Genomic DNA, 6572 nt, shown 5'->3' on the forward strand with positions numbered 1-6572 from the left:
CCGGTAACGGGAGTGATCCCTCTGCGGGGTTTCTGCTTCCGTGCCGCGGATGACAGCTGTGATCTCCGCCACGGTGATCGCGGAGTCTCTTGACTTTCTCGCCGCGATCTTCACTCGCTAAGCCGGAATGGGCTATATGCACGCATTACTTCCGCGTTTTGTCTAAGGCCGCGGTCCAGCTTCCGGTCTGGGTGATTTTAAGCGGAGGTAAACAGTATTATGGCAGAGTCGTCAATATTTACTCGCTGTTTGCGAGTAAATTATGGTCAACGATGTGCAAATGATTGTCCGGATGTACTCTACAACACCGCAGAGCAAAGCTTGAGAAAGGTTTCAAGTTTTATGCATCTTCCTACCTGTGCAATTATGAAGGTAAGTTCAGCTAGCCTGAAGGCTAACTTTAGCGTTAATACTCTTACGATCCGTCCATCGGAAGCTTTATCACGTAAGTAAAAATAATCATATGTGTACGTAATTCTGTCTCATAGTGTCAGGTAAAAACAGGGCAGGAATAAGGTCTCAGTGAGAGCTCATTACTACCGATAGATCTATGAAGAAATCGGAGTCTCCTCACTAGCTGAGAGTAGGACAGCATACATGTGAAGTTCTGTCCTATTCGTATTTTTACTGTTCTAAAGTGACCACCACTGTTCAGTTCGGATAGTTACAGAAACACAGATGCTGTCTTAGCTTGTAAGCATGATTAATGAGCAAGATATATTAGGAATGAAATAATACAATGCCGTTCCATCCACAACAGACAAATAGCACTGTGATTTATTGAACTGATTTATTGCTGAAACAGTGGAGATGACAGATGCAGTGTAACAGTGTAGATAGCATGCTTTCTATTTAGCCTATAACATTGTAATTAAATGGGAGGGTGACCCAAAACAATAAGGTGTCATTAGTTAATTTCACATCAACAATTTGTCTATTGCAATATTTATTAGTTTTTTATGTTAATGAACAAATGCTGATTCATTGTGCTTGTTAACTCACAATGTAATAGCTAATGTTAACAAGCATGACTTTGGATTTTTATTCATTAGTAAATTAGTTTAACAATGCTAACTATTAAATATTAAATAGTTATTTTAATAGTGAGCAAATACATTAACTAATGAAACCTTATTTTAAAGTGTGACTAAAGGGAGCTACTTTTAAATAATTTAAATTAATGATTTACTGTGTAGTTTAATCTGATGATATTGCTGCAGATGCCTTTCAAAAGAAGATATTTTGAAGAAAGCTGAAAACCTGTAACCATTGACTTCCATAGTAGGAAAAAGAACTACTATGAATATCAGTTGTTGCAAGTTTCCAGCTTTCTTCAAAGTATTTTTGTTTGTGTTAAACATCAGAAACAAACTCATACAGGTTTGGAACAAGTGAAGGATGAGGAAATAGAATTTTCAGTTTTGAGTGAAGTGCCTTTAATGACTCTCTTTAAAAACCTATTAATATTCTTGTTTCTGTTTTCTAGGTAACATTATGAGATTCAGAGCTAGAAAATTTTATGTGTTACTTAATCCTGGAGCGGACATCCGTCAGAAGATCCATGCCATCGTCTGCTAGTTAATAGCTCCTGCTCTTGTGTGGCTGAGAGTGGGATATGCAAACATTTGGTTGCTTTGCTTTTCGAGACAGCCCATTACTCTGAAATGTGTAATGTGTGTTGTCACGTGAACAATTGTTTGGAATGGATCAATTATGTGTTAAGTTCCATGAAACAGAGGGGTGATTTATTTATTTATTTATTTAATACGTATAAGCCCAAATACCTCTCTAAGCACAAGTTACAGAAGAAGCACCTGATTCAAGAAAACAACTGATTCAATGTTATTGTTTCTGTTCATCTGAATAAAATATTTTTTTCAAAATGTTACATTTTTTTGACAATTTTTATTTCAAATTATATACAGTGAATTATATTTTATATGTACAGTGAATAAAATAAAGGTCTTTATTCTGAATTAAATATTGCACTTAGAAAGTAGCTTAAGAAATGTTTATGTATATTAATGTTCAGTTTTTTTAACTTCAAAGGCAATGAAAACTATTATTTGCCATAAAAGCTCCTTTCTTTAAATGTCTGCATCCGGTTGGCACTCGAGCCTCGATCAGTTTGCTAGACTGAAATTGTCAGCTACACTCTTGTTTTTTTCTGTTTCTGTAAAATTCTCACGTTTAATATCAACAACCCACCTCTTCTGCACGACTTTGTCTTTTGGAAACATGTGGAAACTAAGGTAAGAGTTCAATTTTTGACGCTGTGCGTTGCTGAACACAGCAGTGGTATCTACAAGTACTGTTCTCACGTCTTTGAAATGACACTTTTAAACGTTTAGATGTCATATTTATGTAGCTGACATAGACATATATAAGTGGGCTATAATGGCATAAAACATTAAGACAACTGTCCAAAACATTACTCGTTTTTATCAGCAGCGCTCCTGTTGTAGCACTGTACTGTACGATCGGCGGAAGTAGGCTCGGGGTCTTAAATTTTACCGGAAATGCGTCACGCGCCGCCGTGCATAGAGCCCATCTTCCTCTGTGCTGGAGACCAGGAGGAGGAACGACGCTCACACTGCCCCCTGCTGGAGGATAATCACTGACAGAGAGAACAGGCGGGTTGTGAATTTTTTTTCAATATTAATATTTTTTTTAATATTAATATTTATTATTATACACTAAATTTGTTTTGTCTAAAACTGTAAAAATAACTTACGAATAAAAAAATGAAGAATTCACACTCATACCTGCTGCCCCCCTCTGGAGGACACTCACTGACAGAGAAAACATGCAATGCATGAATATTTGTACTACTTATAGTGATACAATCATTTATTTATTTTTTTCACACACACAAAAAAGACCGTAATAAAAAATAAATAAATTAAATTATATAAATGTATATTAAAAAAAAAATTGGCCTGGCGGAAACACACTCATGCTGCCCCCTGCTGGAGGACACTCACTGACAGAGAAAACAAGCGGTTTCTGAACATTTTTACTATAGTAATATTGACGCAATAAGTTAATTTTGTCAGTTTCATGCACAAAAAAATTAATAAAAAACTAAAAAAAGAAAAAATGAGGCTGTGTCCGAAACCGCCGACTATGTAGGTACTGCATTTGAATATAAACGTATTACGCAACCATTAGAAAAGTGCGTTCTATACAGTATGAATGTGAAAAGTAAGAATGGAATTCGGACATACTACATCCGCCATTTTGACATAGTCACGTGACGTACCTGCGTCATTTGCGTCGCTTTACTCCCATTCATAAAATCGCATCATCGGATCTCGCAGCATGCATGGGATGCGCACTCCAGAATCTCGCCGGAATAAGTAAGTCATCCGGGTACTTCTCGCATGCTGTTTTTCGAATTCCATTAATTTGGACATACTACTCGGCCCGCATACTGATTGTAGCAAACTGTATAGTATGGAAGAATGCGGTTTCGGACGCAGCCTGAGACCTAGAGATGGATTCATGCTCATGCTGCCCCCTGCTGGAGTACACTCACTGACAGCGAGAACAGGCGGTTTACGAACATTTTTACTCTAGTAATTTCAATACAAATAATACGTTTTGTTGGTTTCATAGACATAAACACAAGCAAATAACAAACAATAAAAAATAACTGCGACCTGAAGGAGGATTCATGCTCATGCTGCCCCCTGCTGGAGGACTCCACCGACAGAGGGAACACGTGGTTTACGAACATTTTTACTATAGTAATATCAATACATGTATTTTTTTTTGTCATTTTCATACTGGGAAAAAACAGAAATGAATAACAAAAAATAATAACTGCGCCCTGCTGGAGGATAATAACCGACAGTGATGACAGGCGGTTTACGAACATCTTTACTCTAGTAATATTTATAGAATGTGTTCATTTTGTTAGTTTTATACAGAAAAAATAAAACTAAATAAAAATAATTCAAAATAAAACAAACAAACTGCGACCTAGAGAAGGATTCAGGCTCATGCTGCCCCCTGCTGGAGGACTCTCACCAACAGAGAAAACCAGCAGCTTACGAACATTTTTACTGTAGTAATACTGAATATAATAAATTTGTTTCGTTAGATTTATATAGAAACAGAATAAAAAACTTATGAGAAAACAATAACTGCAATCTGGAGGAGGAGTATACCGCACCCTGCTGGAGGACATTTAACGACAGAGAAAACAGGCAGTTTACGAACATTTTTACTCTAGTAATATTAATAAAATATAATCACTTAGTCAGTTACACACACGAAACAGAAAAAACTTACTAAAATTAAAAATATAAAATAGATATAAATAATTAAAAAATGTAAAATAAACAAACTGCAACCTGGAGGATGCACACTAATGCTGCCCCCTGCAGGAGGACTCTCACTGACGGCGAGAACAGGCGGTTTATGAACATCTTTACTCTAGTAGTATTAATACAAATAATTTGTTTTGTTGGTTTCCTACAGAAAAAAAACAGAAGCGAATAACAAAAAATAAAAAATAACTGCGACCTGAAGGAGGAATCAGGCCCATGCTGCCCCCTACTGGAGGACTCTCACCGACAAAGCGAACATGCGGTTTACGAACATTTTTACTATCGTAATATTGATAATAAATTTGTTTTGTTGGTTTCAAACAAAAACATAGCTTTAAAAAATAATAATAACTTTGACCTGGAGAAAGATTCAGCATCATGCTGCCCCCTGCTGGAGGACACTCACCGACAGAGCAAACAGGCAGTTTACGAACATTTGTACTCTAGTAATAACAATACAAATAATTCATTTAATTAATAATCCAAACCCCAGAAACGAATAACAAGTAACTGCGACCTGGAGAAGGATTCATGCTATTACCGCACCTTGCTGGAGTAAAAAACAAACATTTTTACTCTAGTAATATCAATACAAATAATTTGTTTTGTCGGTTTCATATAGAAACAGAAAAATTTACTTACGAAAAAAAGCAACCTAGAGGATTCAGACCCATACTGCCCCCTGCTGGAGGACGCTCACCGACAGAGAGAGTTTACGAATATTTTTACTATAGTAATATTCATTCATTTTCTTTTTGGCTTTATTATCAGGGGTCACCACAGCGGAATCAATCGGCAACTTATTCAGCATGTTTTCAACAGTGGATGCCCTTCCAGCAACAACCCAACACTGGGAAACACCCATGCGCACTACAGCCAACTTAGCTTATTCAATTCTCCTATAGCGCATGTGTTTTGGTTTTGTTAGACTGTGTCTACTCAAAGTTGATTGACCTAACTCAGATCAGCTATTCTGAAACCGAAAACTCAGAGTTTTTAATCTCTCAGTAAATCAACTCAGAGTTCAAGTTTAAACTCCGAGTTGTTTGAACCTCCTTACTGAAACAGGCCCCTGGAGAAGGACTCTCATCGATAGAGAAAATAGGCGATTTACTCACATTTTTACTCTAGTAATATCGATAGAACAAATTTGTTTTGTCGGTTTCATCAAAAAACTGAAAAAGTAACTTAATAAATAACAAATAAACTCTGTGACCAGTCATCCTGCCCCCTGCTGGAGGACAAGCACAGACAGCGAAAAAAAATTTAAATTGTTTTTTTTTTTTTTACGCTAGTAATGTCTGTTTCATACATAAACAAAAATTAATTTACGAAAAAAAAAGCGACCTGGAGGATTCAGGTCCATACTGCCCCCTGCTGGAGGACTCTCACCAACAGAGAGAGTTTACAAATATTTTTACTATAGTAATATTGATAATAAATTTGTTTTGTTGGTTTCAAACAAAAACATAACTTTAAATAAATAATAATAACTGCGACCTGGAGAACGATTCAGCATCATGCTGCCCCCTGCTGGGGGACACTCACAGACAGCGAAAAAATGGTAGTAAGTATGCGGTTCTAAATTGTTTTTTATACTCTAGTAATGTTGATAAATGATATTTGTTTTGTCTGTTTCATACGTAAACAAAAGCTAACTTACGAAAAAAAGCGACCTGGAGGATTCAGGTCTATACTGCCCCCTGCTGGAGGACTCTCACCAACAGAGAGAATTTATGAACATTTTTACTTTAGTGATATTCAATCATTTTCTTTTCAGTGTATTAATCAGGGGTGACCACATGAATGAATCGCTAACTTATTCAGCATATGTTTTACACAGCGGATGCCCTTCCAGCCGCAACCCAACACTGGGAAACACCCATACACACTTGCATTCACACTCATGCACTACAGCCAATTTAGCTTATTCAATTCTTCTATAGTGCATGTGTTTGGACTGTGTGTGAAACCGAAACATCCGGAGGAAAGCCACACCAACACGGGGAGAGCATGCAAACTCCACACAGAAATGCCGGCTGGATCAAACCAGTGACCTTTTTGCTGTGAGGCGATTGTGCTACCCACTTAGCCACAATGACACACACTCTAGTAATATCAATACAAATAATTTTGTACATAAACATTCACTTTGGCCTGACCTTCAAGAACTTTTCCCGGTTGAAAATGAACCCGCTGCATGCCTGTCCTAATAACATGAATATCAGATATTTCCAT

At 36.9% G+C, this 6572-nt stretch overlaps 1 long non-coding RNA gene across 1 annotated transcript; it reads left to right on the plus strand.

Moving 5' to 3' along the window:
• Positions 1-166: 166 nt before the first annotated feature.
• On the plus strand, positions 167-1886 carry si:ch1073-339l18.2. The gene is made up of 2 exons (NR_111928.2): positions 167-372; positions 1487-1886. It is a non-coding gene; the product is annotated as a si:ch1073-339l18.2 (long non-coding RNA).
• Positions 1887-6572: the final 4686 nt, after the last annotated feature.

Source organism: Danio rerio, chromosome 2, assembly GCF_049306965.1.
Source record: "Danio rerio strain Tuebingen ecotype United States chromosome 2, GRCz12tu, whole genome shotgun sequence".
Lineage (NCBI taxonomy): Eukaryota > Metazoa > Chordata > Actinopteri > Cypriniformes > Danionidae > Danio > Danio rerio.